This window comes from Macaca nemestrina, chromosome 7 (genome assembly GCF_043159975.1).
Source record: "Macaca nemestrina isolate mMacNem1 chromosome 7, mMacNem.hap1, whole genome shotgun sequence".
Classification (NCBI taxonomy): domain Eukaryota; kingdom Metazoa; phylum Chordata; class Mammalia; order Primates; family Cercopithecidae; genus Macaca; species Macaca nemestrina.
The window spans coordinates 33,550,993-33,578,010 of NC_092131.1; the positions used below are offsets into that span (position 1 = coordinate 33,550,993).

Here is a 27,018-nt window from a genome sequence, read left to right on the forward strand (position 1 = left end):
AGTTCAATAAATTGTTCTAGGTGAATGAGCCTTAGGTTTAAAAACGGTGTTTGTGTATATACATTTTTCAGCTCATCAAACTGTATACTTAAGGCCAGGTGTGGTGGCACACGCCTATAATCCCAGCACTTTGGGAGGCTGAGGCAGGAAGATCACTTGAGCATAGTTTGAGATTGCAGTGAGCTATGATCATGCCACTGCACTTGAGCCTGAGCAATAGAGTAGACTGTCCCCAAAAAAGCAAAACAAAACAAAACAGCTACATTTGAAAGGAATGTATGAATGCAAATTGTAATTTAGTATAAAATTTTTTAAAAAAATTAAAAGTACTGAGGCCAGGCGTGGTGGTGGCTCAACCCAGAACTTTGGGAGGCCGAGGCAGGCGGATCACGAGGTCAAGAGATCAAGACCACCCTGGCCAATATGGTGAAACCCCGTGTCTACTAAAAATACCAAAAAAAAAAAAAAAAAAAAAATTAGCTGGGCATGGTGGCCTGTGCCTGTAGTCCCAGCTACTTGGGAGGCTAAGGCAGGAGAATCGCTTGAACCCAAAAGACGGAGGTTGCAGTGAGCTGAGATCGCACCACTGTACTCTAGCCTGGTGACAGAGCAAGACTCTGTCTCAAAAATAAAAATTAAAAAGTACTGAGGGAACACCCACCAGAATTTTACTTGATAATCAAAGAAGGAAAGTTGTTTAAAAATTGTTCATCAGCCCATGTGCAGTGGCTCACGCCAGTAATCCCAGAACTTTGGGAGGCTGAAGTGGGCGGATAGCTTGAGCCCTAGAAGTTTGAGACCAGCCTGGGCAACATAACATAACCCCATTTCTATGAAAAAAAAAATTGCCTGGCACAGTAGCACGTGCCTGTAGTCTCAGCTACTCAGGACGCTGAGGTGGATAACCTGAGCCTCAGGGGGCTAAGACTACGCCACTGCACTCCAGCCCGCCACTGCACTCCAGCCCGGTGTCAGAGTGAGACTCTGTCTCAAAAAAAAAAAAAAAAAAAAAAAAAACCAACAACAACAGAAAAAACACAAAATAAAAATGAAAAAAACAAACATTGGTAATCAGAATCACCTTTGGATAAAATTTCTAGGCTGTAGATTTCTTTAAAATGTGTATAACAAATCTGGTATAACCTCTCACCTTATTTCTATTTGTACCATATGATTTAACTCTAGAAGCTGGTTTGTATTAATCTGTCAACTTTTATGCCTTTTATATTTACTTTAAAAAGAAAACTATTACTTTTCTTTGGATTCAGGAAATAAACCGTATCAGTCCTGAGTAAAGACAGCACTTACGTTATACAATTTTTTAAAAATGAACGCTGAAGAACAAACCGTGTACACCTAGACAAGCTTTTTCATTTTGGCAGACAATCATGTCAACAAGCAAGACGTTGGGTTTTTGTTTCTCTTGCATGATGTCACTTGTTGAATGCTATTTTACAGCTGCATACAAATGAGCGTTGGGCTAGATACTTTGTAAACAAAATTAGGAAAATAGCCACCATTTACTGACTGCTTCCTATGTGCATTTAACTAGGTAATTCAACCAAAATCTCAGGAAAAACAAGACGGAACAATATATTGAAGCTGTGTGGATGATTTTTTACACCCTTACACGCAATTAGCCGATTTCCTGAGCAGAGCATGATGTTCCCCCGAGTGTTAACAAGTATCTGCCAGCTTTTCACCCTTAAGCATTTGGAGTTCAGGGTTTTCAGAGGTAATTTTGTTTATATGTGGTTCTCACCTTCCTTCCATGTGAACTACAATCTATCACACCTACACTATCTACAGGATCCTTAGTCTGAGTTCACACCTGGAGTCTCCGAGTTTACATTAAGTAGCTTTCCCAAGACCACACAGCTTTTAAAAGCTACAAAATCTAAGCAGCCTGACTCTCAAGCTCCCCTTCTAACCACTATAATTCCATCACCCAAAATTCTCCTCATGCAACGGATCCACAAACATACGGATTTTTAGGACTTTGAGACAAAGTTGGCCATTTTACAGATAAGGAAATTGAGGTCCAGAAAGGTAAAGTCGACTTGCCTGAATTCATGCAGCAGTGTCCAGATACCTTCCAACACAACGTCCAGATATGCCACACTTCCTCTTGCACAGTCCCCACCCTTCCCCACCCTCCTCGTCCCACCCTATCTACTCTCTCCGGGCCCAGTTCCACCCGGCTCCACCCAATCTCATTCCTTCCTCTTCTCCAAAGAGGTACGAGGTACAAGTATGTGATACCCCACTTCTGGCTTCCTCAAAAGCTTAAGGAAAACCAGCTCCACACTCACCCCCAACCCACAGATGGATTGGCCCACCAGAGAATAGGGCCGTGTGGAAAGGGTAGGGGCTGCACGGGGAAGCCTATCACGCTTAAGTAGACAATTGATGATGGGGTTCAGGTGCAACAGTCTTTTTGGCAATGGCTCTCTTCCTAGAAGTGCAATGCAAAGCAGACAGGCCGGTTGCCAGGTGCATTCAGGGAAGGAGGTGCAAAAAGTGATAGCTAATCTATGGACTTTGCCCAGCTGGCCTGCCCTGGCCCCCACAACTCTTAGAAGTGATCTAAAAAGGTATGAAACCAAGGAGGCAAGGCGCCCTTGGATTGCACAGGCTCTCCCCTCCTCTTGCTTGAGATTAGAAGGGAGGGGGTAAAGGCAGGACATCCAGAGGCATCCAGCCAGGATCTTAGCACCAGTAAAACCAAGGAATGAATGAATGGCCACAGGCTACTCTGCAGGGCACTCACAGCCTCGCCTTCACCAAGGTCAGCCTCCCCGCTCTCCCATTCTTTATTTCAAGCAGATGGGGTCTCAGAACCCAGGTCTGGCCTCTTGTCCCCTGCGTCTTAGCAGTGAGCCAGGGATCTGGGTGGGCCAAGGGATGGAGGGGCAAGAGATCTGCTGTTATGGGGCTGGCCTGGTCTTTAGAACAAACTCCTTCCCCACCAGCCTCATCCTGGGCTCTAGCTTACCATGGATCCCGTGTTCTCAGCCCTCCCTTTTCTTCCTCTCCCTCCCAAAGCAGGCGCTGTGTTCTCTTTCGTCAACCCGCACATGGCCCACACAGGTCTCAGTAAGGTTGTGGGTTTGATTATCCCCTGGATGGCTGACTCCTCACCCAGCCTTGCTCCGTGCCTCTCTGCCCTGCCCTCCCTGGCCTGGCCACACTAGCCCGACTGCACAGGCTGCACCCTGCCAGGGCCTAAGGGAGCGCCAGCCATCTTGGCTCCCTCCCCGGTGGCCCTGGAGGCCCAGCCAGGCAAGAGCAGCTGCCAGGGTTGGCTTGTGGCAGCCAAGCCTTTGGGCTGCGACTTCCCAAGGAAATTCCCACCACCAAGGGTAGTGGCTGCACCTTGGGTCACAAGGGTGGGCCTGAGGCCACCAAGTCAATCCAGCCCAGTTCAGTTGCTCTACTGGACCACGTGTTTGGAAGGGAGGGAGAGTGCAGCCCACAAGGGGAAGCAGCACAGGATCCTGGTTGCCCCTTAAGGTGCCAGGAGGCAATGAGTGGCAAAAGAAGGAGCTGGCAGGTCTGGGGCTGCAGGGACAAGGGATCCAGCCTGAGAAGCTCCGGGAACCTGGGGAGGGACCGAGGCCAGACCATTGTGGAGGGTGGGGAAGGGAGATAGGCAGACGGGTGGGGGTGGGGACAGGGCTGGAGGTGGAGGTGGGGGTGGGGAGAAAGAGAACTTGAAACAATGCGTCCTCTCCCTCTACATACACACCCAGACACACACACACCACATAGCATCTTCACGTGGTCAGTCCTTGACCTGGGCCCAGTAGGGTCCCGAGATCATCCCTGACCCCGCTGGAGCCCCCAAACTGTACAGGGCACCCCCACCCTTCCTAGTTTTGAGGAAACTCGCTGGTTTACTGACCTGGAGGGTGACCCAGAGCCCTGGGGGCATCCACTTCTCGCTCCACCTTCCAGCCTGGAACATTTAAGTCACCCTGTGGGGAAAGGCCTTCTCAGACAGCGTCCCCAGACGAGCTCGTCTCACTCCAGAACCAGTTTCATATCTGTAGAGGACCATTGAGCATGGACCGTCTACAGCCAACTGGCCGGTGGGGAAGCGGCTTAAGCCACTCCCCCCAGGAAATCGCCCACCCTCAAGTGCTCTGTACCAAGATGAAAGAAGTGCAAATTCGGGGGTCACTTCCAATGGTAAAGTGATAGCAGCTATTGTCATCCACTCTCCCCAGCTGGGGGTGTTAAAGCGCCCTGACCCAGCTCTGAAACAAACCCCAAACTGCCCAGAGAAAACTTGAAAGAAAGTTGAAAGATTTCCAAAGAGTTTGGGGGGAGGGGAGTGAAGGGGAGGAGAAGGTTCAGATCGAAAGACCTAGGGGAAGAAAGTCTGTGGCCAGGCTTGCAGGGGAGGTGGAAGAGAGCAAAGCTGGGGCCCAGAAACTAGCTATGGATGATTGCTTAAGAGAAATACCTTGAGGGTCTCTGAACCCTCAAAATGCATCTCTTTGTGAGGCAGCTCTCACCGACCCTGGTCCTGTAAGACAGGGAGAACCAGGCAGACTGAAGAGCTACTCACCACCCCATCATGGTGCAGGCTCCTTTCCCATCCAGGAAGTCCCCACTTTCTCTAAAGGCTGCATCTCCACCATTCTCCATTATCTGAGCATCCCCCAGGCTTGAGGCTCAACACCTCTCATTCCCAAAGCAAGCCTGGGCCAGAGCTGCATCTGTCAGGAACCAGGGGGCCTATCCTAGGGCACCTAACTTACTGAGCCCAACTGGAAGGTGGGGGCATGCAGTACCTGCAGCTTCGGTCCCTCCCCCATGGCTCACCTAGGGCCCAGGGGCCTCAAATAATCCCAGGAGGAACCAGTCCAGCCCCTGCTGATGGGGGAGGTGAAGGCCTCAGGATTGCAGCCTTGGTGGCAGCTTCCCCCCTACCCCCCAGGGGCTTTCCAGCCTGGCTTTAACCCTTTGGAGTACTGTAGCTAGCTGCTTCTTTCCAATTCCACCCATCACTCCTCCGTGCTGTCTTTCCCCTGGCAACCACTGTAAAATGCCCTCAAGTATCCGTTATGCTCCAGCTCCACTATTATCATTTTCTCCTCTCTCAATCACAGCTCCACACTTATCACCAAAAGCAAAAAGTCCTTCACTAAACACCCTTTCCCAGGGGCACTGGAAGAAGGGCCGTCAGACTTGAACTCAAGTCCAGTTCCTGCAACATAATCACACCCGCCCCACCCACCATGATGGCAGTGGCCTGAGGCTGTGGCTTAGCGGATGTCTTGGACTTGGGTTTGAATGCCAATCCTACCCCTTACTAGAGTGTGGCTTTAGGCAAATTGTTCAACCCCTCCCAGCCTGACTTTGTGGTTAATGGGGTATAACATCTACCCCAGAGAGTCATTGGGTAAATTCCTGAGATGATAAATTTAAAACATTTAGAACTCTGCTTGGTACAAAGAAAGTGTATTCCAGTTCTCAGCCTTTCCAGTTAATTTGAAATTATTTTTAAACTCTTAATATACATATGCTGTATTTTTAAAGTTTTAGAGAATAGTGGTTATCTCATAGAAGGAGATGGAATTACGAAATACCTTTTCTTTCCACACTGTGTTCTTTCTGTGCTGTTTGACAGTTTATAAAAACATCTACATTACTTGCTATCATTTTAAAAAGCAATGAAGATAATTTAAAAATTTTTTAAAGGCTAATGGAATCTTTCGAAGTGTTTTTAAAAAAGAAAGTAGCAAAAAAACAAAAAGGTTTGTTGGCTTTTCCATTACAAAAGTAAGAGTGTTATTTATAGAATAATTGGGAAATTTTTTGAAAGTAAAGTAAAAGGTAGAAAAATTACCTATAATCCCATTATCTAAAGACAGCTATTGTTAACATCTCAGTATATTTTTTTCTAATCCAGTCCATTTTTCTTAGAATTACACAAGTTAAGCATTCTCTTTATGAAAGATTCAAATAATACAGAATAAAATGGCCAGGTGTGGTAGTGCATGCCTATAGTCCCAGCTACTCAGAAGGCTGGGGCCAGAGGATTGCTTGAGTCCAGAAGGTAGAAGCTGCAGTGAGCTATGATGGCACCGCTGCACCACTACACTCCAGCCTGGGTGAAAGAGTGAGATCCTGTCTCAAAAACAAAGGAAAAAAAAAAAGAGTAGGTAAGCAAGCCCTTTTTCCATACCCAACACATTCCCCCCACTATGCCCATCTGCCAGTCCTTTTGCTATGCATTTTCATCTTTTTTTTTTTCTTTTCTTTTCTTTTTTTGACACAGGGTTTCACTCTGTTGCTGCTGGGGTGAAATGGTGAGATCATAGCTCATATGCAACCTCAAACTCTGAGCTCAAGTGATCCTGCCACCTCAGCCTCCCAAGGAGCTGGGACAACAGGCACACACCACCACGCCCAGATAATATATATATATTTTTTAAGTAGAAACAGGGTCTCCCTATGTTGTCCAGACTGGTCTCGAACTCCTGGGCTCAAATCCTCCTGCCTTGGCCTCCCAAATTGCTGGGATTACAGGTGCGAGCCACCATGCCCAACCCATTTTCATTTTCTTATGTGCATATATACGTGTTTATTTTTCTAGCTTCTCTTTTGTTTTTTCTTTGTTTTTTTCTCTTTTTTTTAATTCTTTTTCTTTTTCTTTTCTTTTCCTTTTTCTTTTTTTTTTTTTTTTTGGAGATGGAGTTTTGCTCTTGTTGCCTAGGTTGGAATGCAGTGGCACAATCTCGGCTCACTACAACCTCCAACTCCCAGGTTCAAGCGATTCTCCTGCCTCAGCCTCCACAGTAGTTGGGATTACAGGCCCCTGCCACCACGCCCAGCTAATTTTTGTATTTTTAGTACAGACAGGGTTTCGCCATGTTGGCCAGGGTGGTCTCGAACTCCTGATCTCAGGTGATCCACCCACTTCGGCCTCCCAAAGTGCTGGGATTACAGGTGTGAGCGACCGTGCCTGGCCAAGGATATTTTCATTTTATGTTAAACAATTTTAAAAACATTTTTGACTAAATAATAATAGGCAGGGTGCAGATTGGGTGTTTCACCAACATGGTGAAACCCTGTCTCTACTAAAGATATAAAAATTAGCCAGGCATGGTGGCAGGTGTCCATAATCCCAGCTACTCTGGAGGCTGAGGCAGGAGAATTGCTTGTACCTGGGAGGCGGAGGTTGCAGTGAGCTGAGATTGTGCCACTGCACTTCAACCTGGGAGACAGAGTGAAACTCCATCTCAAAAAAAAAAAAAAAAAGGCAGGTACAGTGGCTCATGTCTGTAATCCCAGCGCTTTGGGAGGCCAAGGCAGAAGGATCGGTTGAGCCCAGGAATTTGATACCAGCCTGGGCAAACACAAGAAGCTCCCGCTCTACAAAAATTTTAAAATTAGCCAGGTATGGTGGTATGCACCTGTGATCCTAGTTACTCAGAGGCTGAGGCAGGAGGATCGATTAAGCCCAGGAGGTGAAGGCTGCAGTGAGCCAAGATTGTGCCACTGCACTTCAGCTTGGGCAACAGAGCAACAGCCTGTCTCAAAAAATAAATGAAAAATAAACAAGCCGGGCGCAGTGGCTCAAGCCTGTAATCCCAGCACTTTGGGAGGCCGGGACGGGCAGATCACGAGGTCAGGAAATCGAGACCATCCTGGCTAACATGGTGAAACCCCGTTTCTACTAAAAAAATACAAAAAACTAGCCGGGCGAGGTGGCGGGGGCCTGTAGTCCCAGCTACTCGGGAGGCTGAGGCAGGAGAATGGCGTGAACCCGGGAGGCGGAGCTTGCAGTGAGCTGAGATCTGGCCACTGCACTCCAGCCTGGGCGACAGAGTGAGACTCCGTCTCAACAAAAAAAAAAAAAAAAAAAAAAAAGAAAAGAAAGAAAAATAAACAAAAATAAAAATTTTACAAAAGGATCAGGATTCAAATTTCAGCTGTGTTCTCTACCTACAGTTTCTGTCTCCAGAAGCAGCCAATATTGGCCGGGCGCGGTGGCTCAAGCCTGTAATCCCAGCACTTTGGGAGGCCGAGACGGGCGGATCACGAGGTCAGGAGATCGAGACCATCCTGGCTAACACGGTGAAACCCCGTCTCTACTAAAAAAAAAAATACAAAAAACTAGCCGGGCGACGTGGTGGGCACCTGTAGTCCCAGCTACTAGGGAGGCTGAGGCAGGAGAATGGCGTAAAAAACCCGGGAGGCGGAGCTTGCAGTGAGCTGAGATCCGGCCACTGCACTCCAGCCTGGGCGACAGAGCCAGACTCCGTCTCAAAAAAAAAAAAAAAAAAAAAAGCAGCAGCCAATATTGTTTCTAGTGTATCACTCCAGAGATAGGTTCTGTATAAACAAGCAAGTCTCAGAGAGCTTTTTTCCTTTCTTTAAAGCACAAATGGTAGTCTACTAAACACTCTTATGAACGGTTTTTCACTTTATTTTTTTATCCAGAACCATGACTGTCCAATGAAATTTAAAGAGGGTTACGCACATATTTTTACATTTTTCTTTTTTTTAGACAGTGTCTCCCTCTCATGCCCAGGCTGGAGTGCAGTGCCACGATCTCAGCTCACTGCAACCTCTGCTTCCCAGGTTCAAGCGATTCTCCGGCCTCAGCCTCCTGAGTAGCTGAGGTTACAGGTGCCCACCACCATGCCCCCGGTAGTTTTTTTTTTTTTTTTTTTTTTTTTTTTTTGAGACGGAGTCTTGCTCTGTCGCCCAGGCTGGAGTGCAGTGGCCGGATCTCGGCTCACTGCAAGCTCCGCCTCCCGGGTTCACGCCATTCTCCTGCCTCAGCCTCCGGAGTAGCTGGGACTACAGGCGCCCGCCACCGCGCCCGGCTAGTTTTTTGTATGTTTTAGTAGAGACGGGGTTTCACCGTGTTAGCCAGGATGGTCTTGATCTCCTGACCTCGTGATCCGCCCGTCTCGGCCTCCCAAAGTGCTGGGATTACAGGCTTGAGCCACCGCGCCCGGCCCGGTTTTTTGTATTTTTAGTAGAGATGGGGTTTTACCATGTTGGCCAGGCTGGTTTTGAATGCCTGAGTTCAAGTGATCTACCCACCTCAGCCTCCCAAAGTGCTAGGATTACAGGTGTGAGCCACTGTGCCCAGCCACTTTTACATTTTCTAGTGAACACTTTTTTTTTTTTTTTTTTTTTAAATATAGTCTTGCTCTGTCAAGGCTGCAGTGCAGTGGCATGATCATGGCTCACTGCAGCCTTGACCTTGATCAAGCAATCCTCCCATCTCAACTTCTCCAACTGGCTGGGACCACAGGTGGGCACCACCACACCTGGCTAATTTTTTTTTTATTTTTTGTAGAAACCAGAGTCTTGCTATGCTGTCCAGGCTGGTTTTGAACTCCTGGGTTCAAGTGATCCTCCTCCTTTGGCCTCCCCAAATGCTAGGATTCTAGGCATGAGCTACCACGCCCAGCCAGTAAACACATTTTTTAAAGTTAAAAGGAGACCGGGTATGGTGGCTCACGCCTGGAATCCTAGCACTTTGGGAGGCTGAGGTGGGTGGATTGCTTGAGGTCAGGAGTTCAAGACCAGCCTGGCCAACATGTGAAACCCCGCATCTACAAAAATACAAAAAAAAAAAAGAAGCCAGGCGTGGTGGCACACACCTGTAATCCCAGCTACTGGGGAGGCTGAGACAGGAGAATCACTTGAACCCAGGAGGCAGAGGTTGCAGTGAGCCAAGATCGTGCCATTGCACCCCAGCCTGGGCAACAGAGCAAGACTTCATCTCAAAAAAAAAAAAAGGTTAAAAGGAAAAGGTGAAGTTAGTGTGTCTTTGTTGTTAAGAGTGTCTTACTCTGTCATCCAGGCTGGAGTGCAGTGGCTTCAACACAGTTCCCTGCAGCCTCGACTTCTGGGGCTTAAGTTATCCTCCTTCCCCAGCTTCCTAGGTGGCTGGGACCACAAGGTGCACACCACCTTGCCTGGCTAATTTTTTTATTTTTTCTAGGGATGAGATCTTCCTATATTGCTGAGGCTAGTTTCAAACTCCTGGATTTACGTGATCCTCCCGCCTCAGCCTCCCAAAGTACTGGAATTACAAGCATGAGCCAAGGTATTGGCAATGAATTAACAATACATTTTCTTTTAAAACAATATACCATTTTGACAGGAACTCAATATCGAAATATCATTTTGCCAGGCGCAGTGGTTAACACCTGTAATCCTCACACTTTGGGAGGCTGAGGTGGTGGATCACTTGAGGTCAGGAGTTCAAGACCAGTCTGGCCAGCATAGTGAAACCCCAACTCTACCAAAATTACAAAAATTAGCCAGGCGTGGTGGCGCATGCCTGTAATCCCAGCTACTCGGGAGGCTGAGGCAGGAGAATCACTTGAACCTGGGAGGCAGATGTTGCAGTGAGCCGAGGTCATGCCATGACACTCCAGCTTGGGCAATAAGAGTGAAACTCCATCTCAAAAAAAAAAAAAAAAATTGGCTGGATGCAGTGGCTCACGCCTGTAATCCCCACACTTTGGGAGACTGAGGCAGGTGGATCACCTGAGGTTAGGAATTCGAGACCAGCCTGGCCAACATAGTGAAACCCTGTCTCTACTAAAAATACAAAATTAGCCAGGCATGGTGGCACGCACCAGTAATCCCAGCTACTCAGGAGGCTGAGGCAGGAGAATCACTTGAACCTGGGAGGCGGAGGTTGCAGTGAGCCAAGATCATGCCACTGTACTCCAACCTGGTGACAGAGTGAGACTCCATCTTTAAAACAAAAAAAAAATTATTAATGAGATGTTTTACATTCCTTTTTTATACCAAGTCTTCAAAATCTGGCGTGCATTTTACACTTAAAGCACATCTCAATTGGGATTAGCCACATTTCAAATACTGCACAGCCACATGTGGCTGGTGGCTTCTATTTTAGCAGAGATAACATGAACTCCATGTAATGCATGGGTGTGCTTTATGGATCCAGTCTTCTGATGAACATGAAGGTCATTTCCATCTTGTGCTGATTAAACCCCGCTACGGTGGGTAAGCTTGTACATGCATAATTTTCCACATGTACAAGTATAGCTATACCTTCAAATTGTATGTGTAATAGTAATTTGTATAGATCTTGCAAATTTCCCCACTTAGAAGTTATACCAGGCCAGCCAGGCACGGTGGTTCACACCTCTAATCCCAGTACTTTGGGAGGCTGAGGCGGATGGATCACCTGAGGTCAGGAGTTTGAGATCAGCCTGGCCAACATGGTGAAACTCTGTCTCTACAAAAATTACAAAAATTAGCTGGGTATGGTGGCATGTGCCTGTAATCCCAGCCACTCGGGCTATTGAGGCAGGGGAATCGCTTGAACCTGGAAGGTAGAGTTTGCAGTTAGCCAAGATTGCACCACTGCACTCCAGCATGACTCCAGAGCAAGATTCTGTCTCAAAAAAAAAAAGTTATACCAAATTTCTTTCCCAAAAACAGTATGAGAGTACAATTTCCCCACCCTGTCAGTATAATGTGTTATCAAAGTGTTTTATAATCTTTGCCAATCTAATAAGTGAAAAATTATTCCCTCAGTATAGCTTTTTGTTGTTGTTGTTTTTCTCAGTATAGTTTTAATTTACATTTTTTAATTATGATAAAAGAGCATTTTTCATATATGTAAGAGCCTTTTAGACTGGTGTGGTGGCTCACACCTGTAATCCCAGAACTTTGGGATGTCAAGGCAGGAGGACTTGAGCCCAGGAGTTCAACACCAGCCTGAGCAAGACAGTGAGACCCTGTCTCCACAAAAGTAAAAAAGAAACAATTAGCCAGGTGTAGTGGCATGCACCTGTGGTCCCAAATACTTGGGAGGCTGAGGAGTTCAAGGTTGTAGTGAGCTATGATTACACCACTGCAATCCAGTCTGCGTGACAGAGTGAGACCCTGTCTCAAGGAAAAAAAAAAAAGCCATTTATGTTTTTTCTTTTGAATATCCTATGCCCATTTTGCTATTAGATTATAGCCCTTTTTCTTATTGATTTGTCAGAGCTTTGTACAGTGTGTGTATATATGTACACATATATGCACACACATACACAAATACATTCACATGTGTATGCACGTATACACACATATACATATATACACATTTGTATATGTGTGTGTGTGCATATGTATGTACATATACATGTACATACACATACATACATAGTTTTATTTTGCACAAGCCCTCAGAAATAAATGTAGGATATATTAAGACAGTCCTTGGTTGATGACGGGAATTAGAAATATTTTTTCTGAATTTGTGGTTCCTAGTTGGACTTTGAACCACAGTCCAAACAGATATGGTACAAATCTGTCTTGTCTTTTTTTTTTTTCTGAAGCAAGGTCTTGCTCTGTCACCCAGGCTGGAGTGCACTAGTGTAATCACAGCTCATTGCAGCCTCAAACTCCTGAGTTCCAGGGATTCTTCTGCCTCTGCCTCTGCCTCTGCCTCCTGAGGAGCAGGAGCATACCACACCCAGGCTGATCTCAAACTCCTAGACTGACATATCTGTCTTTTCTTTAATGGATTTTGGATTTGGTAAATTTTAATTTCCTTTTATTTAAACTGTCAAGATGAGATGTCACAAAATTAAGGGCCTGGTTATTAAGGTGTTCAAACACCAAAATCCCAGTTTCCCAGCAATAACTAAACCAGCTTCCACAAGTAGACATCTTTAGTTAATATGTACCTTGCTTTGAACCAAATTCAGATTTCAGAAGCAGAGGAGTTGGGGGTAATCCTTCACTTATAAAGAGACATGCGGCCAGGTGTGGTGGCTCACGCCTGTAATCCCAGCACTTTGGGAGGCCAAGGCATGTGGATCACTTGAGGTCAGGAGTTCGAGACCAGCCTGGCCAACATGGTGAAAGCCCATCTCTACTAAAAATACAAAAACTAGCTGGGCATGGTGCTGGGCGCCCGTAATCCCAGCTAGCCTGGAGGCTGAGGCAGGAGAATCACTTGAACCCGGGAAGCGGAGGGTACAGTGAACCAAGAAGATGCCATTGTACTCCAGCCTGGGCAACAAGAGCAAAACTCTGTCTCAAAATAAATAAATAAATAAATAAATAAAGAGATACGCAATAGAAAAGCTTCCTTTAAATAATGAGAGAAGTAATTAACCATGTTTATGTTTAAATGGACAGCTTTCCAGGGGTTGTGTAAGTGGTGGTTCATCTGAACTTGCATCAGCTATTAAAAGCAAGTCCTATGTTGAGTAGGACATTGATTGGGTGGTGAAGAGTCTAAATTTTGGAGTATGACAGGGTCAGTATTCCAGCTCTGCCCCGTGCAACACGGGGCAAATTACCTGGCCTCCCCAGATCTAATTTCTCACTTAGAAAATGATGGTAACAACCCCAGAGAGGTTGCTGTGAGGATTAAATGGAAAAACTGTGAAATTCTTAGCACGGGTCTAACCATGAAATGCTCAGTAAACAGTGCTGCTATTCAGTTACTCTCTTCCCTACTCACCTTCTTTCTACAGAGATTTAAAGAATTCATCCATCTGTAGGCCGGGCATGGTGGCTCACGCCTGTAATCCCAGCACTTTGGGAGGCTGAGGTAGGCAGATCACCTGTCAGGAGTTCAAGACCAGCCTGACCAATATGGCGAAACCCTGTGTCTACTAAAAATACAAAAATTAGCTGGGTGTGGTGGCACACACCTGTATTCCCAGCTATTGGGAAGGCTGAGGCAAGAGAATTGCTTGAACCCAGGAGGCAGAGGTTGCAGTGAGCCGAGATTGTGCCACTGCACTCTAGCCTGGGCAACAGAGTGAGACTCGATCTCAAAAAAAAGAAAAGGCTTCTCATTCGTTCTGCAACCTATTGTATTCACTATACACAAAGGCCTTAAATCCAATTGCTGCTAGTCTTACTTTCATGACATCATATTCTCCTAGCTTCTTTTATTTTCTTTTTTTTGAGATAGGGTCTTGCTCTATTGCCCAGGCTGGAATGCAGTAGTGCAATCATAGCTCACTGCAGCCTCAAAATCCTGGGCTCAATCGATCCTCCCACCTCAGCCTCCCATGTAGCTGGGACTACAGGCATGTGCCACCATGCCCAGTGAATTTTTTTCTTATGTTTTGTAGAGATGGTGTCTCACTATTTTTCCCAGGCTGGTCTAGAACTCTTGGGCTCAAGTGATCCTCCCACCACCTTGGCCCACAAAGTGTTGGGATTACAGACATGAGCCACCATGCCCAAGCTGGTTTCTTTTTCTTTTTCTTTTTTTTTTTTTTTTTTTTTTTTTTTTTTTTTTTTTTTTTTTGAGACGGAGTCTCGCTCTGTCGCCCAGGCTGGGGTGCAGTGGCTGGATCTCAGCTTACTGCAAGCTCCGCCTCCCGGGTTTATACCATTCTCCTGCCTCAGCCTCCCAAGTAGCTGGGACTACAGGCGCCCACCACCTCGCCTGGCTAGTTTTTTGTATTTTTTAGTAGAGACGGGGTTTCACCATGTTAGCCAGGTTGGTCTCGATCTCCTGACCTCGTGATCTGCCCGTCTCGGCCTCCCAAAGTGCTGGGATTACAGGCTTGAGCCACCGCGCCCGGCCCTGGTTTCTTTTTCTTTTGTTCTTTCTTTCTCCTTCCTTTTTTTCTCCCCCTCCTCCACCCTTCTCCTTTACCCTCTCTTTGCCTCTAACCAGGACTGAGGCCTTTACTCCCCGACCAGAGTCCCTTGGTGATTACCAAGAGATGGGTGACCTCTCAGACTCTGGAGTCAGAGCAACCAGAATTGAATCTCAGCTCCCCTACTTCCTAGTTATGGAACTTTAAACGAGCCTGACCCTCAGTTTCCTCATCTGTGAAATGGGGCAAGTGATATCTACTTTACAGGGTCAATGAAATGATCTGATAAAACAGCCATATCACTACTTGTCCCTGAGGAAATAAAACCAGGGAAATATGATTGTCGATTCAAACTACAATTAGTGGTTCACACCTGTAATCCTAGCTACTGAAGCTAGGAGGATCTGAAGCAAGAGGAACATTTGAGGCCCAGGGTTCAAAGTCAACCTGGGCACCCTAGTAAGACCCTGTCTCAAAAAAAAAGAAAAGAAACAAATGGCTGGGCACGGTGGCTCACTCTTGTAATCCCAGCACTTTGGGAGTCCAAGTCAGACAGATCACCTGAGGTCAGGAGTTCGAGAGCAACCTGGCCAACATGGTGAAACCTCATCTCTACTAAAAATCTAAAAATTAGCCAGGCATGGTGGCTCACACCTGTAGTCCCAGCTACTCAGGAGGCTGAAGCATAAGAATTGCTTGAACCCGGCCGGGCGCGGTGGCTCAAGCCTGTAATCCCAGCACTTTGGGAGGCCGAGACGGGCGGATCACGACGTCAGGAGATCGAGACCATCCTGGCTAACACGGTGAAACCCCGTCTCTACTAAAAAATACAAAAAACTAGCCGGGCGAGGTGGCGGGCGCCTGTAGTCCCAGCTATTTGGGAGGCTGAGGCAGGAGAATGGCGTGAACCCAGGAGGCGGAGCTTGCAGTGAGCTGAGATCCGGCCACTGCACTCCAGCCTGGGCGACAGAGCATGACTCCGTCTCAAAAAAAAAAAAAAAAAAAAAGAATTGCTTGAACCCAGGAGGCGGAGGTTGCACTGAGCTGACATCATGCCACTGCACTCCAGCCTGGGCAACAGAGTGAGACTCGATCTCAAAAATAAAAATAAAAAAATAAAAATAATTAGCTGAATGTGATGGCATGCAACTATAGTCCGAGCTACTCAGGAGGCTGAAGCGGGAGGATCACTAGAGCCTAGGAGTTTGAGGCTTCAGTGAGCTGTGATTGTGCCACTCCACTCCAGTCTGGGCAACAGAGCAAGATTCTATCTCTAAAACAAAAAACAGATTACAATTTGTTAAACATCTACTCTGTGTAGGCATTATACTCAGCTCTGTGGAAGACACACAAAGAGTGAATGCAGTCTTCCAGACAGCACAGAAAGGTGCATAGCAAGTTCTCAATGGTAAGAGCTCATAATGAGAGCTACCATGACTTGCTATTACTGTGGAAAGGAAGAAGTATTTCTTGAGCCCCTCACGCTTGGGTACTGGTGGTTCTCAGAGATCTGTGCTAAGAGGGCTGTCAGGCTGATGCTGGCTTCTCTGGTCATTTGCAACTCCAATCTAACATTATTCATGGCTGTAAGTCATTTCACTTAGGGGTAAGTGTGAGTATAGATTGGATATTAGAGTATAAGAAGCAATTAATGTGAAATTTGTTAGGAGTGAGAACAGTATGATGGTTACATATGAAAATGTTCGGCCGGGCGCGGTGGCTCAATCCTGTAATCCCAGCACTTTGGGAGGCCGAGACGGGCGGATCACGACGTCAGGAGATCGAGACCATCCTGGCTAACACGGTGAAACCCCGTCTCTACTAAAAAATACAAAAAACTAGCCGGGCGCGGTGGCGGGCGCCTGTAGTCCCAGCTACTTGGGAGGCTGAGGCAGGAGAATGGCGTGAACCCGGGAGCAGTGAGCTGAGATCCGGCCACTGCACTCCAGCCTGGGCGGCAGAGCGAGACTCCGTCTCAAAAAAAAAAAAAAAAAAAAAAAAAATTTTCTAACCTTTTAGATATACATTTGAGAATTTAGGAATAAAATGTCAGGGATTTGATTTTTTTTATCAGGAATAAAAAGAATATATATGGCACAATGTGATACTTTTTGGATCAGGCGTTCATTATACTGTTCATTCTGAGTGGTTCATTATACCATTTTTCATTTTGGGTGTGTTTAATAACTTTTACAATAAAAAGATGAAATATTTTCTTTGAGGAGTGAAGTATCACTTTAAAGGAGCAAGGGGGAAGGACACTTACCTGCAAGCCAGGCTCCCACTTCGGGGAAAAGCAGGCAGCCCAGGTACCCGGGATGGGCAATGTCATCGGTCATCTGGATTACCATCTGCTTGTTTGCAGGGTCTTTGATAGGTGCCCTTGGGGCAATGGGCTTCACAGAGCAGCTGTCCTCAGGAAACTTACCTGGCAAGGGAAGAAGGTTTGTCAATAACTCAGCCCTTCTCCCACCCCAAGGAAACAGGCACAGGTACCCACTAGGGGAACAGCTGGCCCTGAAGCAGTTTCAAGGGCTTGTGATCCTCCCCCTCCAAGTTTGTTGCATTTCTTCAGCCCTCTCTATTTCATCCATGAAGAGGAAACAAGACCCCAAGGCCAAACTCAGGATCTCCCAATCACCCTGCTCTTCCTCTCAGGCCTGGTATCTTTGGGCTTAGTTTACTCACAACTCCTTTCATCCCCCATTACCACACACAGGCAACCACCTTTATTAGTTTCCTTCCAGAGTTTCTTTTTTTTTTTTTTTTTTTCTTTTTTTGAGACAGTGTCTCACTCTGCCACCCAGCTAGACTAAAGTGGCACGATCTCAGCTCATTACAACCTCCGCCTCCCTCCCAGGTTCAAGCAATTCTCCTGCCTCAGCCTCCCAAGTAGCTGGGACTACAGTCATGTGCCACCATGCCCAGCTAATTTTTGTATTTTTAGTAGAGACGGGGTCTCACCATGTTCACTGACTAGTCTCAAACTCCTGACCTCAAGTAATCCACCCACCTCAGTCTCTTAAAGTGCTGGGATGAGAGGCATCGCACCTGGCCCAGAGTTTCTTTTCATCAGTACAAGCAAATACAAAAATACATGCCTCAAGGACAGTATGTTCTGAATAGGCATAAACCCAACTCAAAGTAAATTCAAAATACAGAAGATTACAAAATGTTCAGGTAAGAGTGAAATAAGTGTGGGAGTTGTTAACATCTAGATAAGATCTAAAGCCAAAGGGGTAAGAAGAGAGGAGAAAAAGAGAGAAAGAAAAAGGACAATCCTCTAGAGTCACCTAGAGGAAAACAGTGAAAAGAATTACCACGAGGAAACTTTTTTTTTTTTTTTGAGATGGAGTTTCGCTCTCGCTGCCCACATTGGAGTGCAATGGCGCGATCTCGGCTCACCGCAACCTCCGCCTCCCGGGTTCAAGTGATTCACCAGAAGGGAACATTTTAAGTCAATTATATTACCCACTACTGATGTGTGAATAGATCTATGGGAACTAACCCAGAAATATAGCCAAATTAAAGTGGGATTTCAGAGTTAAATAAATCTTATGAATCCACTTTTGCAAAAATCTATCTACTATATACGTGTGTGTGTGTGTGTATTTAGTGAGTAGAAAGAAGTCTGGAAGACTATAAATGGAGCAAACTAATGGAAAACCCTGGAAAGGAGGTTTGTGGAAAGAGGCTGTTTTTTTTTTTTTTTTTTTTTTTGGAGACAGTTTCACTCTTGTTGCCCAGGCTGGAGTGCAATGGTGGAATCTCAGCTAACCGCAACCTCTGCCTCCCAGGTTCAAGCAATTCTCCTGCCTCAGCCTCATGAGTAGCTGGGATTACAGGCATGCACCACCATGCCCAGCTAATTTTGTATTTTTAATAGAGACGGGGTTTCACCATGTTCACCAGACTGGTCTCAAACTCCCGACCTCAGGTGATCCGCCTGCCTCTGCCTCCCAAAGTGCTGGGATTACAGGTGTGAGCCACCGCACCTGGCCAGCTTTTTTACCTTGCACACTTCAGTTTTGTTTGCATTTTTGCCATAATAATGCATTCTTTTTGTAAATAAAGAAGATCTGAGACTGGGTGCAGTGGCTCACGCCTGTAATACCAGCACTTTGGGAAGCTGAGGCAGGCAGATCACTTGAGGTCAGAAGTTTGAGACCAGCCTGGCCAACATAGTGAAACCCCATCTCTACTAAAGATACAAAAATTAGCTGGGCCTGGTGGTTCGTGTCTGTAATCCTAGCTACTTGGGGAGCTATGGCAGGAGAATTGCTTGAACCTAGGAGGTGGAGGTTGCAGTAAGCCAAGTCCACACCACTGCACTCCAGCCTGGGCAATAGAGCAAGACCCTGTCTCACACAAAAAAAATAGAACATCTGCAAAAGGGGAGAAACTGCTTAAGGCCACCTATATTGAAAATTTCTGAGCCTGTATAGAATGGCAATGAAAATCACTGGCTTTAGAGTTGAATAAACATGGGTTTAAATCCCAGCTGTACTGCATGAACCAGTTAACCTCTCTGAGCCTTAATTTCCTCATCTGTAAAATGTTGATAGAATAATATAAGTTCTTTATAGGACTGTGATAAGGATTAAATGAAGAAATACAAGTCAGGGCCGGGCGCGGTGGCTCAAGCCTGTAATCCCAGCACTTTGGGAGGCCGAGACGGGTGGATCACGAGGTCAGGAGATCGAGACCATCCTGGCTAACACGGTGAAACCCCGTCTCTACTAAAAAAAATACAAAAAACTAGCCGGGCGAGGTGGCGGGCGCCTGTAGTCCCAGCTACTCGGGAGGCTGAGGCAGGAGAATGGCGTAAACCCGGGAGGCGGAGCTTGCAGTGAGCTGAGATCCAGCCACTGCATTCCAGCCTGGGCGACAGAGCGAGACTCCGTCTCAAAAAAAAAAAAAAAAAGAAAGAAATACAAGTCAGGCATTTAGTACAGTGACTATCATACCCAAAACGCTCAATTAATATTAGTCATATTTTAAAATAGTGATTAGATCAAACTAGCCAATCAGAGGTACGCACTTGGACCACATTTATGTTAACACCTCTAGACCTACTGTCACTGAATTGCTTTTTCTGTGTCATGCTTTGGATCTCCACTGAGGGTTATTGGACACATTGGTTACATGGTTTCCCATATTCTATTATCCAGTTATGGTTGTTCTTTCTTGCTCTGTCACCCAGACCGGAGTGCAGTGGCATGATGTCAGTTCACTGCACCCTCCGCCTCCCAGGTTCAAGTAATTCTCCTGTCTCAGCCTCCCTAGTAGCTAGGATTACAGGCATGCACCACCACACCCGGCTAATTTTGTATTTTTAGTAGAGACAAGGTTTCACCATGTTGACCAGGCTGGTCTCAAACTTCTGACCTCAAGTGATCCACCTTCCTCGGCCTCCCAAAATGCTGGGATTACAGGTGTGAGCCACTGCGCCTGGCCTTTGTGTTATGGTTATTTGGATGCAGGTCTCCACTACTAGATTTCTTTGAAGGCAGGAATCATATTCTTTGTCTTTGTATTCTTCAAGTTATTCAATGGTGATGTGAAGACTGCTACTATTGTCTACTGCCAGAATCCAATCCACAGACCCACCCTCTGTACCAAGGAGCTCAGAGGTGGGCTGCATGTACCTGGGAGTATGCAAGATGATTCTCAGAAGAACTTCCGTGTAGATTATATATTTTCTTTCATTCTTTTCCATTTCTACATTTGTGTTTTACAAGGCACATAATATATTAGTGCATACATATCATTTATAAAGAAATACCCCTATAAGGCCAGGAGCAGTGGCTCACACCTGTAATCCCAGCACTTTGGGAGACCAAGGCAGGCGGATCACGAGGTCAGGAGATCGAGACCATGGTGAAATCCCATCTCTACTAAAAATACAAAAAATTAGCCGGGTGCAGTGGCGGGCGCCTGTAGTCCCAGCTACTCAGGATGCTGAGGCAGGAGAATGGTGTGAACCCGGGAGGCGGAGCTTGCAGTGAGCAGAGATCGCGCCACTGCACTCCAGCCTGGGCAACAGAGCGAGACTCCGTCTCAAAAAAAAAAAAAAAAATACACCTAAATTGGGAAGTTTAACCATTTTGCTCATGGAATGTTAACCTATAAAATTTGGAAAACAGTATCTTCTTTATGAGTTATCTCAGACTCAAGGTCACAAAAAGCTGTTTCTCCCCAGCAATTGGTTTATTGTTTGTTTGAGATGGAGTCTTGCTCTGTCACCCAGGCTGGAGTGCAGTGGTGCAATCTCAGCTCACTGCAACCTCTGCCTCCTGGGCTCAATTGATTCTCCCACCTCAGCCTCCCTAGTAGCTGGGACTACAGGCACCCACCACCATGACTGGGTAATTTTTTGTGTTTTTGTTAGAGATGAGGTTTCACCATGTTGCCCAGGCTAGTCTTGAACTCATGAGCTCAAGCAATCCGCCCGCCTCAGCCTCTCAAAGTACTGGTATTACAGGCGTGAGCCACTGTGCCCAGCCTAGGTTTATTGTTTTTAATGAACTTCTATCATTAATACCTTTCCTTCTTGACTTTGGCTTCCAGGAACCTCAGAGCCAAACCACAAACCAGATGTGCGCATAGAATGCCTAATATTCACATTCTGAGGGCTTTGGTAATGAGCATAGCTTCTGGAACCACATTGCCTGGGTGAGCCACTTAGTGCTTGTGTGACCTTGGGCAAGTTGCTTAACCTCTCTGTGCCTCAGTTCCCTCATCTGTGAAATGGTGATTATAACTGTAGTAACCTCATAGAATCATTATGAAGATTAAATAAAATGGTGCATGTAAAGCAACTAAAACAATGCAGTGGCCGGGCGCGGTGGCTCAAGCCTGTAATCCCAGCACTTTGGGAAGCCGAGACGGGCGGATCACGAGGTCAGGAGATCGAGACCATCCTGGCTAACACGGTGAAACCCCGTCTCTACTGAAAAATACAAAAAACTAGCCGGGCGAGGTGGCGGGCACCTGTAGTCCCAGTTACTCGGGAGGCTGAGGCAGGAGAATGGTGTAAGCCCGGGAGGTGGAGCTTGCAGTGAGCTGAGATCCGGCCACTGTGCTCCAGCCTGGGCGACAGAGCAAGACTTCGTCTCAAAAATAAATAAATAAATAAATAAATAAATAAATAAATAAATAAATAAAACAATGTAGTGAACATGTAGTGAACACTCAAATGTTGTTTATGTTGTTTTATTTATTTATTTTTGAGACAGTCTTGCTCTGTCGCCCAGTGGAGTGCAACAGTGCAATCTTGGCTCACTGCAACCTCCACCTCTTGGGTTCAAGTGACTCTCCTACCTCAGCCTCATGAGTAGCTAGAATTACAGGCATGTGCCACCATGCCTGGCTAATTTTTGTATTTTTAGTAGAGACGGGGTTTTACCATGTTGGTCAGGCTGGTCTTGAACTCCTGACATCAGGCCTGCCTCGGCCTCCCAAAGTGCTGGGATTACAGGTGTAAGCCACCAGGCCCGTCCTATTGTTTTATTGTTATTCACTCTTACTCAATGATTTCCTTACCTTTGCTTTTCTTTTTTCCTTTTTTGAGACAGGGTCTCACTTTGTCCCAGGCTGGAGTACAATGGCATGATCTTGGTTCACTGCAGCCTTGATCTCCTGGGTTCAAGTGATCCTCCCACCTCTTTTTTTTGAGACAGAGTCTCGCTCTGTCGCCCAGGCTGGAATGCAATGGTGTGATCTCGGCTCACTGCAACCTCCACCTCTTGGGTTCAAGCAGTTCTCTTGCCTCAGCCTCCTAAGTAACTGGGATCACAGGCGCATGCCACCACACCCAGTTAATTTTTGTATTTTTAGTAGAGAGAGTTTCACCATGTTGGTCAGGTTGGTCTCGAACCCCTGACCTCAAGTAATCCACCCGCCTTGGCCTCCCAAAGTGCTGGGATTACAGGCGTGAGCCACCACACCCGGCTTCTCTTTTTTTGTAGAGACAGGGTCTCACTATGTTTCCCAGGCCAGTCTCCAACTCCTGGGTCCAAGTGATCTTCCTGCCTCAGTCTCCCTAAGCACTGGAGTTACAAGTGTGCCTGGCCTCCTTACCCTTGTTTTTCTTCAGCCCTGTTTCTGCTATTCTTTACGTATTTTTAGTAAGGTACTTCAAATTCTTTTCTGGAAAGTATAAACAAACAGTTATAGACATTTTTATTTATTTATTTATTTATTTGTTGAAGCAGAGTCTCACTCTGTCGCCCAGGATGGAGTGCAGTGGCGCTATCTCAGCTCACTGCAACCTCTGTCTCCTTGGTTCAAACAATTCTTGTGCCTCGGCCTCCAGAGTGGCTGGGATTACAGGTGCCCATGACCGTGCCCAGCTAATTTTTCTATTTTTTTTTTAGTACAAATGAGGTTTCACCATGTTGGCCAGGCTGGTCGCTTACTCTTGGTCTCAAGTGATGTGCCAGCCTCAGCCTCCCAAAGTGCTGGGATTACAGGCGTGAGCCACTGCACCCAGTCAGCTATAAATATATATGTGTGTGTGTGTGTGTGTGTGTGCGTGTGTGTGTGTGTGTGTATATATATATATATATATATTTTTTTTTTTTTTTTTGAGACGGAGTTTTGCTCTTGTTGCCCAGGCTGGAGTGCAATGGCATGATCTCAGCTCACTGCAACCTCTGCTTCCTGGGTTCAAGTGATTCTCCTGCCTTAGTCTCCTGAGTAGCTGGGATTACAGGCATGTGCCACCATGCCCGGCTAATTTTATATTTTTAGTAGAGACGGGGTTTCTCCATGTTGGTCAGGCTGGTCTGGAACTCCCGACCTCAGATAATCCACCCGCCTTGGCCTCCCAAATCGCTGGGATTACAGGCATGAGCCACCATGCCCGGCCTATAAACAGTTTTTTGATGTGCCAGGCACTGTGTTAGGCATTTGAAGAATACAAAGACAAAGAATGTGATTTCTCCCTTCAAAGAAATCTAGCTGGAGAAACACGCATCCAAATAACCACAACCCAAGAATAGAATATGGGAAGCTGCGTAACAGACGTGTCTGAATGCCATGAGGACACTGAGGATCTGAGACCCAGGAAAGTTTCCAGAAGAAGGTGGCATGGGAGATCAAATATTTCAAGAGGAGGAAGCAATGGAAGATGCATGACAGTCTCTGTAGGATTGATGTGCCACTCACACTGCTGGGTCCGAGTGGGTGCTCAAGAAATCCCTGTTTGTGAATGTTCGATTCAAGCAATGTGAAAAGGGGTAAAAAGAGTTGACAGGACAATGCCCAAGGGCACTGGTTGTTAAAGGAAGTGAAGAAGAAGAAGAAAAAAAAAAAACAGGAGGCCAGGCATGGTATCAGGCCTGTAATCCCAGCACTTTGGGAGGCCGAGAAGGGCAGATCACCTGAGGTCGGGAGTTCCAGACCAGCCTGACCAACACGGAGAAACCCATCTCTACCAAAAATACAAAAATATTAGCTGAGTATGGTGGCACATACCTGTAATCCCAGCTGCTCAGGAGGCTGAGGCAGGAGAAATGCTTGAACCTGGGAGGTGGAGGTTGCAGTGAGCCGAGATCGCGCCATTGCACTCCAGCCTGGGCAACAAGAGAGAAACTCCGTCTCAAAAAAAAAAAAAAAAAACAGAGTAGGAGTCAATCCTCCAGAGGGGGAAAGGTAAACTTGCCCTGCCAGGCCAGAAAACACAGGTGTGAAAGCCAGGTAAGCAGTAGTTGCTTTGAGGGAGGAGGAAATGGAAGCTTTGGGGTTGGGAGTGGGTAGGTTTGAGAGGGGTCCTCTGTGCAAATCTATCTACAATACAGAACAAAGATCCAAAACCCCTAACATTTCCCCTTGGGGCTCAGAGAGGGAACCTTCCTTTTTTTTTTTCCCCGGGGTGTGGCTTCAACTTCAGGCCCTTCCAGAACTACATATGGGCATATAGTCTTTTAAGGTGTCCTATCATCTCTAAGCAAAGTAATCCCAGGTAACTTCAGCCACATGCTCCCTTCCTTTGGAGGCATATGTAGGGTAAGCCTGAAAATGAGGGACCTAATCACAGTTAATTTCCCACCCCAAGTGTCCCTAAGAAGTGACAGAGTATGGTGAACAAAGTACAGAATTTGGAATTGAACAAAACTGGGCTTTTACTTCTAGCTTCTGACATGATACTAACCTAGTTAAATTAATCTGTAAAATAAGGATGTCAATGTCTGCATGAAAGGCATGTTGTGAAGATTTCACATGTCTCACACAATGTAATGTGTGCACATCTAGTATTCTGCAGGCACTAAGATTACCTCTAAGCTCCCTCCATTCCTGAAATGAATAAGCTAGAACTTATTGAGGACTTCTACTGTATCAGGCACTGTGCAGACGTGTGTTTTCTTTTTTGTTTACACATATGTTTCTTTCTGTTTTAGATGGACTTTTGCTCTTGTTGCCCAGGCTGGAGTGCAATGGTGCAATCTTGGCTCACTGCAACCTCTGCCTCCTGGGTTCAAGCAATTCTCCTACTTCAGCCTCCCGAGTAGCTGGGATTATAGGCGCCTGCTACCATGCCTGGCTAATTTTTTCTGTTTTTAGTAGAGATGGAGTTTCACCATGTTGTCTGGGCTGGTCTGGAACTCCTGACCTCAGGTGGGCCACCCTCCTCTGCCTCCCAAAGTGCTGGGATTACAGGCATGAGCCACCGCACCCGGCCCAGACTTGTGGTTGGTTGGTTGGTTGGTTTGTTTTTGAGACAGAGTCTCACCGTGTCCTCCAGTCTGGCTAATTTTTCTTGTATTTTTTTTAGTAGAGACGGGGGTTTCACCGTATTAGCCAGGATGGTCTCGATCTCCTAACCTCGTGATCCGCCCACCTCGGCCTCCCAAAGTGTTGGGATTACAAGTGCAAGCCACTGCACCCAGCGCAGACTTGTGTTTTATTCATGCTCCTGTTTTACCAATGAGGAGGTGGTTCTTGCCCTTCAGAATGAGGCAACAACATGTGTTCTTTCCCTTCTTTCTGCTCTTGCAGACTTGATCTGCTAAAGTCAAGTGGTCAACTTCTAGAATGCCTCAAGTGTAGTCAGAAAGTCTGATACTGCTGCCGGGCGCGGTGGCTCACGCCTGTAATCCCAGCACTTTGGGAGGCCGAGGCGGGGGGATCACCTGAGGTTGGGAGTCGGAAACCAGTCTGACCAACATGGAGAAACCCCATCTCTACCAAAAATACAAAATTAGCCAGGCGTGGTGGCACATGACTGTAATCCCAGCTACTAGAGAGGCTGAGGCAGGAGTATCACTTGAACCTGGGAGGTGGAGGTTGCAGTAAGCCGAGATCGCACCATTGCATGCCAGCCTGGGCAACAAGAGCGAAACCCTGTCTCAAAAAGAAAAAAAGTTTGATACTGCTAAAGGCTATACTTCAACTAACTCAGTGCTTACGTAAGTCTAGTAGTACTTCAAGGCCACCCTGGGCCCTTTACTTTTTTTCCCCAGAAAGAGCAGGGCAAGTAGTATCTGTTTAGTTTTCACATAGAACAAACTGAGTATCATCTCACTTTCCTTTCCAAATCAACCTTTCCTTCCTTCTGTTTCTTTAGAAGTGTTTCTCAACTTGGCTGCCCACGGGAAACACCTGGGGAGATTTAAAAAATGCCTTCCAGACCCGGCACAGTAGCTCACACCTGTAATCCTAGCACTTGGGAGGCCGAGGCAGGCAGATCACTTGAGGTCAAGAGTTCAAGACTAGTCTGGCATAGTGAAACCCCGTCTCTACTAAAAAATACAAAATAATTAGCTGGGCATGGTAACACGTGCCTGTAATCCCAGTTACTCAGGAGACTGAGATAGGAGAATCGTTTGAACCTGGGAGGCGGAGATTGCAATGAGCTGAGATCATGCCACCGCTCCGTCTCAAAAAAAAACAAAACAAAACAAAAAAAAAACCCCGAGCGCGATGGCTCACGCCTGTAATCCCAGCACTTTGGGAGGCCGAGGTGGGTAGATCACTTGAAGTCAGGAGTTCGAAACCAGCTTGGCCAACATGGTGAAACTCCATCTCTATTAAAAATACAAAAATTAGCCGGGTGTGGTAGTGCACACCTGTAGTCCCAGCTACTCGGGAGTCTGAGGCAGGAGAATTGCTTGAACCCGGGAGGCAGAGGTTGTAGTGAGCCAAGATCGCGCCACTGCACTCCAGCCTGGGTGACAGAGCGAGACTCCGTCTCAAAAAAAAAAAAAAAATGCTTCCATAGGCCAGGCACTATGGCTCACACCTAGAATCCCAGCACTTTGGGGGCCCAAAGTTGGACAATTCTTTTTTTATTTTTTTAATTTTTATTTATTTATTTTTTGAGATGGAGTCTCGCTCTGTTGCCCAGGCTGGAGTGCAGTGGCACAGTCTCGGCTCACTGCAAGCTCAGCCTCCCGGGTTCACGCCATTCTCCCTCAGCCTCCCCAGCAACTGGGAC

The 27,018-nt window shown here is 46.5% G+C and overlaps 1 protein-coding gene across 4 annotated transcripts in view; it reads right to left on the reverse strand.

Annotated features, from left to right (window-relative positions):
* Window positions 1-27,018, reverse strand: part of LOC105495799 (vertebrae development associated) — a 44,907-nt gene that overhangs the window by 6,981 nt on the left and 10,908 nt on the right. For 2 of the 4 annotated variants that reach the window (XM_024797262.2, XM_071099851.1), the window contains 3 exons: window positions 16,846-17,007; window positions 4,469-4,531; window positions 3,905-3,977 (listed from right to left, as the gene is read on the reverse strand). The gene's annotated coding sequence lies outside the window, so the exon portion shown is untranslated. The remainder of the gene's footprint in view (window positions 1-3,904; window positions 3,978-4,468; window positions 4,532-16,845; window positions 17,008-27,018) is intronic. The other 2 variants (XM_071099852.1, XM_071099853.1) reach the window with 2 other exon arrangements.